A 15,198-nucleotide genomic window follows, 5' to 3' on the forward strand; every position below is an offset into this window, starting at 1 on the left:
ATGCTGGGAAGCATATAGTTATCATGATTGCCTGATGATGGTAACATGTCACACTACAATATTCTGCAGAATATGAGTAATGTCATCCAGTTGAAATTTTGTGAACAATTTTACAAAGAAATACTGTAACAGTAAACATAACTGTGCTTATGTTCTGCGGGCAGACATTCATGTTATCCTTTCAAGAAAGCTTCATGTCCATCTTCTTTTATTACAATACAATGATTGAGTTGAGTTGCAATTAAGAATCATCGTACAAAGTTATTGGAATTCAGAGTCAGGCTACTAGTTGTAAACCACAAATGAACTCTGAACAATAAGTTATTTGCTTTGAATCTGTAACAAATATGCTTATCTTATCAATAAATAAAACATTTTTGATACCTTTGGTAAACTTAGTATTTAGCTTTTAGTCAAAAGGCCTCCTTCTGAAGTGGTGGTTGTGGTGGTGGTGGTGGTGGTGGTGGTGGCGGTGGAGCACGCGTACATTTGCACACATGACCATAGTTCTAGAGCCAGACTTGAGTCCTAACTGGGCTGATGGGATCAGCAATCCAGTGGTGGGGTAAAGAAGAGGCATGAAGCAGGATAGTAGGGTGGGTTGGGTGAAGATGTAGTGCTACTTGTGGGAGTGTGCAGGGATATTGCTGGGACATAGTGGGGTTGCTCAGTTCGGTGTAGTTGGAAGTGGAGAAGTAGAAGAAAGGGGAAAGGATTGTGGGTGTGTTGGAGGAATAGAAGGCTGTGTTGTGCTGGAGTAGGAGTAACATGGAAGAGGACAGATAAATGGATGAAAGGACTAGCAAATGTTGAGACTGGGGGACAGGGTCAGGTGGGCTTATGGCAACAAATGAAATATTGCAAGGAGAATTCCCAGCTGCACAATTAAGAAAAGTTAGTGTTGGCAGGGAGGATCCAGATGGCACAGACTGTGAAGCAGTCACTGAACTGAAGCACATTATGTTGGGGAGCATGTTCAGCAGCTGAGTGACCCAGCTGTCTCTTCAACACAGTTTGTCAGTGCCTATACATGTGGACAGAAAGCTCATTGATTGTCATGCCCACACAGAAAGAAGACAATGGTTGCACCTTAGTCTGTGGATTACTTCATTCACAGGTAGTCCTGTCTTTGACAGTACAGGAGATGCCTGTGACCGGACTGTATTACATGTTTGTGGGATGATGTATACCTGGGTCTACCGCAGGGATATGAGCCATGAGGAATGGGGATGGAGGGCAGGGATGGATAAGGATAATGCGTAGATTTGGTAGGTGGCAGAATACTGTGGAAGGTGCACCTGAACTAGTTGAGGGGTTTGGGATTCTGAGTGGTTACGGAGGATTCTCTACAGGGTGTTACAAAAAGGTACAGCCAAACTTTCAAGAAACACTCCTCAGACACAAAGAAAGAAAATATGTTATGTGGACATGTGTCTGGAAACGCTTATTTTCAATGTTAGAGCTCATTTTATTACTTCTCTTCAAATCACATTAATCACGGAATGGAAAAACACAACAACAGAACGTACCAGCGTGCCTTCAAACACTTTGTTACAGGAAATGTTCAAAATGTCCTCTGTCAGCGAGGATACATGCATCCACCCTCCGTTGCATGGAATCCCTGATGCGCAGATGCAGCCCTGGAGAATGGCGTATTGTATCACAGCCATCCACAATACAAGCACGAAGAGTCTCTACATTTGGTACCGGGATTGCGTAGACAAGAGCTTTCAAATGCCCCCATAATTGAAAGTCAAGAGGGTTGAGGCCAGGAGAGTGTGGAGGCCATGGAATTGGTCCGCCTCTACCAATCCATCGGTCACCGAATCTGTTGTTGAGAAGTGTACGAACACTTCAACTGAATTGTGCAGGAGCTCCATCGTGCATGAACCACATGTTGTAGCAGCACAGGTAGAGTATCTCGTATGAAATCATGATAACATGCTCCATTGAGTGTAAGTGGAAGAACATGGGGACCAATCAAAACATCACCAACAATGCATGCCCAAACGTTCACAGAAAATTGTGTTGATGACGTGATTGCACAATTGTTGGCGGATTCTCGTCAGCCCACACATGTTGATTGTGCTATCCATACATCAAATGGGCATCTACCAACTCTGCATTTGTAAACATTGCACTGACTGCAAAACCAGGTTCGTGATGAACACTAACCTGTTGACTCTACATACTGATGTTCTTGATGCTAGTACTGTAGAGCAGTGAGTTGCATGTCAACACAAGCACCGAAGTCAACATTACCTTCCTTCAATTGGGCCACCTTGTGGTGAATCGAGGAAGTACAGTACATACTGATGAAACTAAAATGAGCTCTAACATGGAAATTAAGCGTTTCCGGACACATGTCCACATAACATCTTTTCTTTGTGTGTGAGGAATGTTTCCTGAAAGTTTGGCCATACCTTTTTGTAACACCCTGTATTTGCCCTATGAATAGGTTAGCACAGGATGTCGTGTGTGTGCCCTTTGTGTAGGATATCCTTATTTTAGGCTGAGGATGTTGATCCACAAGAGCATAGATTCTCTCAGTGAGGCACAGTAACCAGCTACAAGGGAGTATCCTGGGTGATTGTGTTTATGGACTCTTGGAAGCAGTTAAAAGAGAGGAGTGTGTTGTGTGGTAGGAATGAGGAGAGAGAAGACTCTGGGGAGAGGTTCTAGGATGGGCCTAAGGATTTGAAGAGGGGCTGCAGATCCTTTGGATTTCTGGACTGGATAACTGTCACGGAGTTTTGGAGGTGACGAATCTGACAGTTGGTAGAGTCCTCGACCAGGTAATCCCTGTGGTTCAAAACCACAGTGGTTGGGTCAGTCAGCAGGTCAGATTACAAGGTTGGTGGATTGTGTTCTTTCTATGGATGTAAGGTTGGTTTCCTTGTTGAGGGATTTGGGGAATGATGGTGAGGCAAGGCTTGAGGTTAAGAAATTCTAGAATCCATAACGAAATTTTCACTCTGCAACAGAGTGTGCATTGATATGAAACTTGATGGCAGATCAAAACTGTGTGCCAGACCCTTTAATTGTGTTGGTATCTCATCTCCTACCTTCCAAACCTCACAGAAGTTCTCCTGCAGACCCTGCAGAACTAGCACTCCTGGAAGCGAGGATATTGCGGAGACATGGCTTAGCCACAGTCTGGGGGATGTTTCCAGACTGAAATTTTCACTCTGCAGCAGAGTGTGCATTGATATGAAACTTCCTAGCAGATTAAAACTGTGCTGGACCAAGACTTGAACTCAAGATCTTTGCCTTTCGCAGGCAAGTGCTTTACTGGTAGAAGTTTCAAGTTTCAAAATTATGGAATGTTCACAGAGGATGATTGGGGGCAGTGGCGGTGGATCACAGTTGGATGAATGAGTGAACCAAGTCATGCACTGTAAAATATTGATTTTGCGTTGAATCTGATTGATATGGTTGGTTTCTCCACTGTAGGGACAAGGAGACAGAGAGGAGTTGGTGGTTAGTGGTTGGAGAGATTTCTGAGGTGGCATTGTGCACGGTGCTCTAGTGCCTGGGTGGCAAGAGTTTCAGTGTGAGATTGAGTGTGCACAAATTTGGGATCCCAGAACAAAGATAAATTTATGGATGGAGAGGAGATACTGCAAGGAGGATTGGGCATGATTTACAAGAGTTTCATAGTGAAGGTTGGTGAGGACTATGGACTAACAGAATCTGGACAGGTAGAGGTCACTGTGGACGTATCCTCAAAGCTGGTAAATTCTGACTCAGAGACCTACTATATTTACCACACCCTCAGATACTTCATTCAACCACCATACTGAACCCAGAACACACAAACAAATCTGAAACACAGTCATGAACCCTTCCTTCAAAAGCCTCAATCCCACAGAACTATCAGTCATTTCCAAATGTCATACTTCTTGCTCCACTCCCAAATTAAATCATGCTGGACTTCTTAAAGACCTTATCTCCTTCTCTCTGTCCCTACAGTGGAAACACTTTTTAGTCACAGCCCATACTAATCAGATTCAACCCAAAACCAATACTGCCTAACTTAGTTCACTCCTCCGTGCAAGCCTATAATCCTAACGGTGGACAACAAAGACTCCAGCACTGTGGTTTTGAACCACAGGGATTACCTGGCTGAGGGACTCTGCCAGTTGTCAAATTCATCGCTTCAAAACTCTGACAGTAACTTCATTCCAGAAATCCAACATGATCTTCAGTTCCTCCTCTTAGGCCCATCCCAGACCCCCTCCTCCAAGTCAACCTCTCTCATCATCCCTACCACTCCTGCCATCTACAGTCCACAAACCCAACCACCCAGGATGCTCCATTGTGAATGGTTCTCTACCACACAGAGAATCTCTGTTCTAGTGGATCAACACCTTCGGCTTATTACCCATTAACCACCATTCTACACTGAAGTGCGAAAGAAACTGGTGTAGGCATGTATATTCAAATACAGAGACATTTAAACAGGCAGAAGACATCACTCTGGTCAGAACAGCCTATATAAGACGACAAGTGTCTGGCACAAATGTTAGATCGGTTACTGCTGCTACAATGGCTGGTTATCAAGATTTAAGTGAGTTTGAACATGGCGTTATAGTCGGCACACGTGTGACGGGACACAGCATCTCTGATATCAAATCTCTGACACTGCTGCGGCTGCAGAAAAATCCTGCAAGAACAGGACCAACTACTGAAAAGAATCGGTCAATGCGACAAAAATGCAACTTTTCTGCAAACTGTTGTAGATTTCAATGCTGGGCCATCAACAAGTGTCAGTGTGTGAACCATTCAATGAAACATCATCGATGTGGGATTTTGGAGCCGCAGGACCACTCAAGTACCCTTGATGACTGCACAAGACAATGTTTTACATCTCACCTTGGCCTGTTAACATAGACATTGGACCGTTGATGACTGGAAACATGTTGCCTGGTTGGACGAGTCTTGTTTCAAATAGTGTCGGGCAGTTGGAAATCTACACATATGGAGACAACCTTATGACTCTATGGACCCAATATGTCAGCAAGGGACTGTGTTCAAGATGGTGCAAGGTGTGTGCAGTTGGAGTGATATGGAACTCCTGGTACGTCATATGACTATGACAGGTGAAATATATGTAAGCATCGTGTCTGGCCACTTGCATCCATTCACATCCATTGTGCATTCCGATGGAATTGGGCAATTCCAGCACGACAATGCCCAGAATTGGGCAATTCCAGCAGGACAATGCAACACCCCACATGTCCATAACTGCTACCCAGTGGCTCCAGGAACACTCTTCTGAGTTTGAACACATCTGCTGGCCACCAAACTCCCCAAACATGAACATTATTGAGCATATCTGGGATGCCTTGCATTATGCTCTTCAGAAGAAATCTCTGCCCCCTCATTTTCTTAAGGACTTATGGACAGCCCTGCAGGATTAATGGTGTCAGTTCCCTCCAGCACTACTTCAGCCATTATTTGAATCCATGCCACATTGTGTTGTGGCACTTCTGCATGCTTGCGGGGACCCTATACGATTTTAGACAGGTGTAACAGTTTCTTTGGTTCTTCAGTGTATAGAAAAGACACCAACCATTTCCCCCACTGACTCTCTACAGTTCTTGTTCTTTTATCACATGGCACCCTGATTTTCACTGTTGATGCCACCCCAATATCCATGGCCATAACCATGCCACTCTTGAACACTATCTATCCCAATGCCCAACTGAATCCAAACCTACAACCTCCTTCTGGGACACCTTGACAGCTTTATCTTCTCCCACAATTACTTCTTCTTTGAAGGCATCACCTACAAGTGAATCCATGGTGCATCAATGGCCAAAAACATAATACCATCCTATGCTAACTTCTTCATGTGCCATCTAAAGGAATCCTTCCTAACCACCCAGAATTCCAAAACCCTCACCTGGTTCACACTCTCTGATGATGTATTCATGATATGGACGAGGGTTATAATACTCTAGACACATTCATCCAGAACCTCAATACCTTCTCCCTAATTTGTTTCACCCAGTCCTCTTCAACCTAACAAGCCACTTTCCTTGGTGTTGATCTCCATCTCAAGCATGGCTACATCAGTACCATTAATCATATCAAGCCTAAAAATCACGGAAACAGCTCTACTTTGACAGCTGCCACCCTTTTCATACCAAAAAGTCCATTCCACACAACATCAATTGTCATCGCCCCTTCTGTGACAAGCAGTACCTCTCCAAATATTCCAATGGTTTCACTGAATCCCTCACGGACCGAAATTATCCACCCAATCTTGTACAGAAACTGATCTACCATGCCTTGTCTCTTCTGTCACCTACCACCTTACACATACTCACCATCTGGCCTCATAGGAATACTCCACTCATGACTCAGTACCACCCACGACTGGGAAATCTGAATCACATTCTCTGACAGGGTTTTGACTACCTCATACCGTGTTCTGAAATGAAGAATATACCACCCACTATTCTTCCCACCCCTCCCACTGTGGTATTCCATCATCTACCAATCCTATGTAACATCATTGTCTATACTTATTCCATCCCTTTGTATCATGGCTGATATCCCTCAACAGACCTAGATGAGGACCTGTCGTATACATCCTCCCATCACCACCTACTCCAGTCCAGTCACAGGAATCCTCTATCCTATCAAAGGCGTGGCTACCTGTGAAAGTAGTCATGTATCTACAAACTAAGCTGCAACCACTGTGTTGCTATCTATGTGGACATGACAACCAGCAAACAGTCGGTCCACATGAATGGCCATCAACACCCAGTTGTTGAACATGCTGCCCAACACAATGTGATTCACTTCAATCAGTGCTTCACAGCATGTGTCATCTGGATCCTTCCTATCAACACCAGATTTCCTGAAATGTGCATGTGTCAACTCGCCCTGCAACAAATCCCAGTTGACGTAAACCCCAGCCGGGTCTCAAGATCCGCTAGCCCTGTCCTCAACCTATGCTCCTCCCTGCTCCCACTCCAGCACAACATAGCCTTTATTCCACCAACACACCCACAGTCCTTTTCCTCTTCTCTAATTCTCTTCTTTTCTGCTCCCTACCTTCTCCCACACTTCCCAACTATGCTGAGCAGCCCTCACCTGCCCCAACCATGTCCTTGCACACACCTGCAAGCAGCACTACACTTTCTCCCAGCCCTCTCTGCTATCCTCGTCTCCCTCCCTGCCCCATGCCACCTCTTTGCCCCCACCACCATACTGACTGTTGCTCCATAACGTGCACTTATGATTCAGTCCAGCCACAGCAGCTAGAGACATAGGTCATGTTTGTCTGAATTGTCCTTCAGTGAATGTGTTTGTGTTTGTTTTCTATTTGAGAAGAAGGCTTTTTGGCTAAAAGTTAAAATGTATAGCAGTTTTTTCACTGCGCTTGTCTGCAACTCAATGTCTCTTCTATACAGTGAGTAGGAATTCATCCTTTTCATAATACTGTTGTTTTTGCATCCTGGACTTTCCATGTATATAATAAAAAGAAGTGGGCCACATACAGAAATCTGAGTAACTCCTTAAAGAACATGACCACTGTTTAAGGGAAGTACATTTTGTACTACAAGGAGCATATGAGTTCAAGAAAATTTCATGCTGCATCATATCTATACAAGATGAAATCAAGAATATGATTGAAACTTCCTGGCACACTCCGCTGCAGAGTGAAATTCTCATTCTGGAAGAATATGATTTTCTGCTAAATTCACAATGAAGCAATACATTTAGCTTTCCGAGAGAAATGTGGTGAGTTCTACAACTAGCAATGAAAGACCACTTTATTTTGGATAAAAGAGGGACTATTTATCAACATTGCATCTTTGTAAGTCAAAGTACTTTTACTATTTTTCAAGTTTGTAGATTCTGTTACTGAACTACATTTGGGAAGGTTACAAACTAACCATCTACCAACTATCACAATCATAAAGTACTTTAGAAGTGGAAATAGATATAAGTCGAAGTGCGGGCAAAAAAGATACCACAGAGAAATTGAGTACGGCTGCTCATTTACCTACAACAAAACATGAGGTGCTGACTCTGACACTGAATGTGAGGTTGCTGCATAAACGCAAGAAAGGCAGGTTCCTTGATCTCCTAGAAGAGCTGATCTTTTGCCATAACAATAATGCCGACAGTGGCCTAATTAATGGTCAGATCGTTATGAAAAATGCACTGTTCTGGGAATTTTTTTAAAACTTGTTGTTAAGAAACAGTATAAGGTTTGACCCAGGGGGAACGAAGTAGCTCCTGCCGTCTTGCCAATATGTAACTGCCATTTGGATAATACTGCACAAGTATGATGATTATAACATTCAACCTACAGCACTTTCTCTGTGGTGTGTTAGTTTAGATGCATGTACATTTTTAATAACAGCAATTCAGTGTATTGTATTTAATTAAAATCTGGTTGAAATGACACAGAGACTCATACTCTCTACATCTGTTACAGAATGCCAAGTCACACCAACCATCCATCTTGCTGACATTTGGCACCATCTGTGAACTACTCAGTTGATAAGAGGACCATCATACCCATCATGATTTTTAAATAAAGAGAAAAATAATGCAAAGATAAAAACATTTAAATCATATCAATTCTAACAGTGAAGTTTACCATTTGCCTCCTTGTGTCTTGGGGGGGGGGGGGGGGGGGTTACCCATCTGACATTACATATGTGTTTAAAGAATAAAAAACAGCTGACTCACAAGGAGTGAACCTGGAAATTTCCTTCCAGTTTCTATGTTTACTGGCAAATGGGGAAACAAGTTGGACAGCAATGTAAAGAATTTTACTTATGTTTTATTTTAAGTAATTCCCACGCAGATTGGAAGTTTTTTACTTTCCTTTAAATGTTATATATTATGTAGTTCATATAGAACGCACCATACAAACAATTGATGTGTTCTCTACACAGCCTACCTTCTTTATATAGTAATAGTCCAAGAACTGTGACTGATGCCCGAACAACAGGTAACTGACACGTATCGAGGCTAGAAAATAGGGGTATGTAATCTAATGTACAAGTCATATAGGTTATGGCATGAGCTGCAACTTTCTATAGTATTGCCTGACCATCTACGTCTAGTATTTTTAGCACTGATAATGGCTAGGTACTAGCTACAATCTGGATTTGCCAAATAAAACCTACAAAAAAAGGATGACTGATTGCTGCACTCTATAATTTATAAAATATCACAATTGCTGAGTGTGCCAACTTTCCTGATGGAAGGTAAACTGGTAAAGCTTTTAGTTTAGTTTTTCAGAACTTTATTTTCTCTCTCTCTCTCTCTCTCTCTCTCTCTCTCTCTCTCTCTCTCTCTCTCTCTCTCTCCCTCCCCCTCTCTTTCCCTCTCCCTGTGTGTGTGTGTGTGTGTGTTTAAACATGTCATCTGATGATAATTTTTTAAGAAGGTGAAACTGGTAATGATACCAGTTATGGGGACCGAGGGTGGAAAGATACGATAAAAGATATTCCTTTAGAAAGTATGTGGTAACCTGCTGGGGTCACCATAGCTTCTGGTGGGCATCATGAACTGGCTATGCCATGGTCTCCTATGTCCGTCGCAGTTACAACCAGTCTGCTATCTGCCCCCACAACCATAGTGCACCCCTCACCTCCTTAAAAGTGGCTGATGTCGCGAGCTGCTCAAGCACTTGTTCGCTTACAGTCTATTGTTTATCTACTGTGTCTGCATACAAAGCTGCTTATTAAGGATTACTCTGTCAGGTTTGCACTTGGGAGCTGTTTGTTACACCTGTGAAAGTTTGTACCATACTTGTGATGTGTACCTGTTGACTGTTGTGCCATACTTTTATTTATGTTGCATGCCACAGCATAGTATAGTACTGCAACTAACAACAAGCTCTCTCTCTCTCTCTCTCTCTCTCTCTCTCTCTCTCTCTATATATATATATATATATATATATATATATATAGAGAGAGAGAGAGAGAGAGAGAAACTTCCACATGGGAAAAATATATTAAAAACAAAGATTCCAAGACTTACCAAGTGGGAAAGCGCCGGCAGACAGGCACATGAACAAAACACACAAACACACACACAGAATTACTAGCTTTCGCAACCGATGGTTGCTTCTTCAGGAAGGAGAGGGAAAGACGAAAGGATGTGGGTTTTAAGGGAGAGGGTAAGGAGTCATTCCAATCCCGGGAGCGGAAAGACTTCCCTTAGGGGAAAAAAAGGACAGGTGTACACTCGCACACACACACACACACACACACACACACACACACACACATATATCCATACGCACATACACAGACATAAGCAGACATCATCCTTTCGTCTTTCCCTCTCCTTCCTGAAGAAGCAACCATCGGTTGCGAAAGCTAGTAATTCTGTGTGTGTGTTAGTGTGTTTTGTTCCTGTGCCTGTGTGCCGGCGCTTTCCCGCTTGGTAAGTCTTGGAATCTTTGTTTTTAATATATATATATATATATCGTAACATGACACGTTTATAAAACTAAAACAATGCTGTAAAAATGTTTGGTGATAGAAATTGGTTCTCTCTCCTACATATACACCCACCTCCATAGCTAAGTGGTCAGTGCAATGGACTGTCGTGCACAGGTCCTGGGTTCTATTCCAAGTACTGAGAGTGATTTTTTCATTGTGGGAGGATTGGAATGGGTTGCAATCAGCCTCAAGATGCCAATTAAGGAGCTACTTGAACAGGTAGTAGCAGCTCCAAAAACTGAAAATGGCACAGAGAACACGGTGTTGACACCACACCTCTCCGTTTTCGCATCAAATTCAGAGGATGTCATGGTAACAGGTCAGTATTATTGGATCAATCAGGGCTTGTGGGACGGAGTTTCGTTTTTACTACAACTAACCTTATAATCCAAAGCTCAAAATAAAACCGATGATTAGTGTTGGTAAAGAATAGATCTGTGGAGGGGGGAACTAAAAACATGTTTCCAACTGCCTGGTGCCTGTAAGCTACTAAAGGACTGAAGCACAAATTACTTTGTCAACAGTGAAATTTCATCTTCACTCAATATGAAGATATTGAAATCACGAGATAAAAGAAATGAATATTTGAAGTTAATTTTATTCAAATTTTAAATTCAAATTATGGTCAGTTTATTTATGCAAGTTCTAAACAAAAAGGAGACTTAGACTTATCAGCTCACTTTGCAGTTTCAAGCTGAAAGCCAATACCTTTGTGGCTGGAGTAGTAGGAAAACTGAGATTAAAAAGGGAAATGGATAGGTTAAAGTTAGATGTAGTGGGAATTAGTGAAGTTCGGTGGCAGGAGGAACAAGACTTTTGGTCAGGCGAATACAGGGTTATAAATACAAAATCAAATAGGGGTAATGCAGGAGTAGGTTTAATAATGAATAAAAAATAAGAGTGTGGGTAAGCTACTACAAACAGCATAGTGAACATATTATAGTGGCCAAGATAGACATGAAGCCCATGCCTACTACAGTAGTACAAGTTTATATGCCAACTAGTTCTGCAAATGACGAAGAAATTGAAGAAAAGTATGATGAGATAAAAGAAATTATTCAGGTAGTGAAGGGAGATGAAAATTTTATAGTCATGGGTGACTGGAATACGACAGTAGGAAAAGGGAGAGAGGGAAACATACTAGGTGAATATGGATTGGGGCTAAGAAATGAAAGAGGAAGCCGCTTGGCAGAATTTTGCACAGAGCATAACTTAATCATAGCTAACACTTGGTTCAAGAATCATAAAAGAAGGTTGTATACATGGAAGAATTTTGGAGATACTGAAAGGTATCAGATAGATTATATAATGGTAAGACAGAGATTTAGGAATTAGGTTTTAAATTGTAGGACATTTCCAGGGGCAGATGTGGACTCTGACCACAATCTATTGGTTATGAACTGTAGGTTAAAACTGAATAAACTGCAACAAGGTGGGAATTTAAGGACATGGGATCTGGATAAGCTGAAAGAACTAGAGGTTGTACAGAGTTTCAGGGACAACATAAGGGAACAATTGACAGGAATGGGGGAAAGAAATACAGTAGAAGAAGAATGGGTAGCTCTGAGGGATGAAGTAGTGAAGGCAACAGAGGATCAAGTAGGTAAAAAGACGAGGGCTGCTAGAAATCCTTGGGTAACAGAAGAAATATTGACTTTAATTGATGAAAGGAGAAAATATAAAAATGCAGTAAATGAAGCAGGCAAAAAGGAATACAAACGTCTCAAAAATGAGATCGACAGGAAGTGCAAAATGGCTAAGCAGGGATGGCTAGAGGACAAATGTCAGGATGTAGAGGCTAATCTCACTAGGGGTAAGATAGATACTGCCTACAGGAAAATTAGAGAGACCTTTGGAGAAAAGAGAACCACTTGTATGAATATCAAGAGTTGAAATGGAAACCCAGTTCTAAGCAAAGAGGAGGTGGAAGGAGTATATAGAGGGTCTACACCAGGGCGATGCACTTGAGGACAATATTATGGAAATGGAAGAGGATGTAGATGAAGATGAAATGGGAGATACAATACTGCGTGAAGAGTTTGACAGAGCACTGAAAGACCTGAGTCGAAACAAGGCCCCGGGAGTAGACAACATTCCATTAGAACTACTAATGGCCTTGGGAGAGCCAGTCTTGACAAAACTCTACCTACTGGTGAGCAAGATGTACGAGACAGGCAAAATACCCTCAGACTTCAAGAAGAATATAATAATTCCAATCCCAAAGAAGGCAGGTGAAGACAGATGTGAAAATTATCGAACTATCAGTTTAATAAGTCACAGCTGCAAAATACTAACGCGAATTATTTACGGACGAATACACAAAACGGGTAGAAGCCGACCTCGGGGAAGATCAATTTGGATTCCATAGAAATGTTGGAACACGTGAGGCAATACTGACCTTATGACTTATCTTAAAAGAAAGCTTAAGGAAAGGCAAACCTACGTTTCTAGCATTTGTAGACTTAGAGAAAGCTTTTGACAACGTTGACTGGAATACTCTCTTTCAAATTCTGAAGTTGGCAGGGGTAAAATACAGGGAGCGAAAGGCTATTTATAGTTTGTACAGAAACCAGATGGCAGTTATAAGAGTCGAGGGGCATGAAAGGGAAGCAGTGGTTGGGAAGGGAGTGAGACAGGGTTATAGCCACTCCCCGATGTTATTCAATCTGTATATTGAGCAAGCAGTAAAGAAAAATTTGGAGTAGGTATTAAAATCCATGGAGAAGAAATAAAAACCTTGAGGTTCGCCGATGACATTATAATTCTGTCAGAGACAGCAAAGGACTTGGAAGAGCAGTTGAACGGAATGGACAGTGTCTTGAAAGGAGGATGTAAGATGAACATCAACAAAAGCAAAACGAGGATGATGGAAGGTAGTTGAATTAAGTCGGGTGATGCTGAGGGAATTAGATTAGGAAATGAGACACTTAAAGTAGTAAAGGAGTTTTGCTATTTGGGGAGCAAACTAACTGATGAAGGTCGAAGTAGAGAGGATATAAAATGTAGACTGGCAACGGCAAGGAAAGCGTTTCTGAAGAAGAGAAATTTGTTATCATTGAGTATAGATTTAAATGTCAGGAAGTCGTTTCTGAAAGTATTTGTATGGGGCACAGGTTTTGAACAGGTATAGAATATCATCGACGAAGAGATTGCATATGAACTGGAACCACTTGAATTTCACAAGCACAAAATATGCAATAGGTTATAATCAGTTTTTGAATGTTTCCTCAGCTTATAGATTGTGAGAGATTGTGGTACAAGTTCTACTTGTACATAATAGTGCAGTTTTGCATACCCATGTCAATGGAAGAGAAATTCAATCAAATAGCTCAACCCAATCTCTCTCCAGATTTCTAAGTTCACTGAAATCCATGAAGACTATTAAGTGTAGCCACCAAATTTCATTTTACAGTATAATGATAATCTATATTACTAAACTGGTATCACATTACCCAATACCAGTTGCAGACTACTTATCTAATCGCTTCCAGGGAAGACAAAAATTTGATTCTCAATATTTCGCATAGCTGCTGACCGAATATAACAATTTAAAATATATTCATTAAGAGATATAGCCTAATGTAAAAAGTTTAACACAGTAAGACAAGAATTGCAGTTAAAAATTTTCTGTCCCCTAAGGCAGTGTAATTGACTATGCACAAATACCTGGACTACATTTATCCAGTATTTGACTGAACATTTGCCTGCGAGAGTGGAAGCTGTCATCAAGACTAAGGGTGGGACAACACCATACTGAATTCTAGCATTACTGATGGAGGGTGCCACGAACTTTTAAGTCATTTTCAGCCAGGTGTCCAGAATGTTTTGATCACAAAGTGCATTATTTCATTTGTAAAGCAATCAGATTTTTGAATTTGTTTTACACATGACAGTTTGATTCTTTCAAGGGGTTTCCTCGTTTTTAACCCTATGATAATATTTCTTGCTTCAGCTAAGAGATTCTCTCCCCCCCCCCCCCCCCCCCCCATTGAGATGGTTGAAAAATTTTGGATTGAGACACCAGCTGGTAATGGTCAACAATGTAGGAGAAGTGCCCTCAGTCACTGAAGCTGGAGAGAAAGAGAGAGAGAGTTTTTACAGCTGTCTAGCAGGCCCACTAAGTATCCACAACAGGAATCTTTTAGTTATATGTCTGATACATGGAAGCATATCAATACAAGTGATAAATAGCAGTAAATGGCATTGTTGCATTAAAAATGTATCATTCACCATTGTTTTATGATGGAACAAAAGCCTCAGTTACTGTGGTATTTGGTCAGTTAATGGGCACATGATATGCACTAAGGTCAGCAAGCAGAAGAAAAGGATACTCATGATTCTTTCTATGCATATCTTATCGTCATCGTCACCATCATCGATGACAACAACGACAATGACAACAACAACAACAACAACAACAACAACAACAACAACAAGTATTCATAGCACCACAGTGGACACTATGAATCTGCAATATACAACTTGTTGCAAATCACCTGAAATTATGATCAGTGGGTTACAGTAATTAGTAATTAATGTCAGTACATGTCTCCTGAAGAAACACAATAGCCTGAAGAAACACAATAGCCTGAAGAAGAGGAGTGATTACTTATGAGTTTTTCCTCTGCTACTATCTTTTTAACACAATACTAAAGTCAAATATTTTGATGGAGGGACTGAATAATTTTAAGCTCATTTTTCATTTCTTTAT

General features: G+C 41.5%; 1 protein-coding gene across 1 annotated transcript in view; it reads right to left on the reverse strand.

Moving 5' to 3' along the window:
• LOC126266647 (rho GTPase-activating protein 1-like) overlaps window positions 1-15,198 on the reverse strand; it is an 81,277-nt gene that overhangs the window by 14,566 nt on the left and 51,513 nt on the right. The gene's annotated exons all lie outside the window — the stretch shown is intronic.

The sequence above is a fragment of the Schistocerca gregaria genome, chromosome 4 (genome assembly GCF_023897955.1).
Source record: "Schistocerca gregaria isolate iqSchGreg1 chromosome 4, iqSchGreg1.2, whole genome shotgun sequence".
Lineage (NCBI taxonomy): Eukaryota > Metazoa > Arthropoda > Insecta > Orthoptera > Acrididae > Schistocerca > Schistocerca gregaria.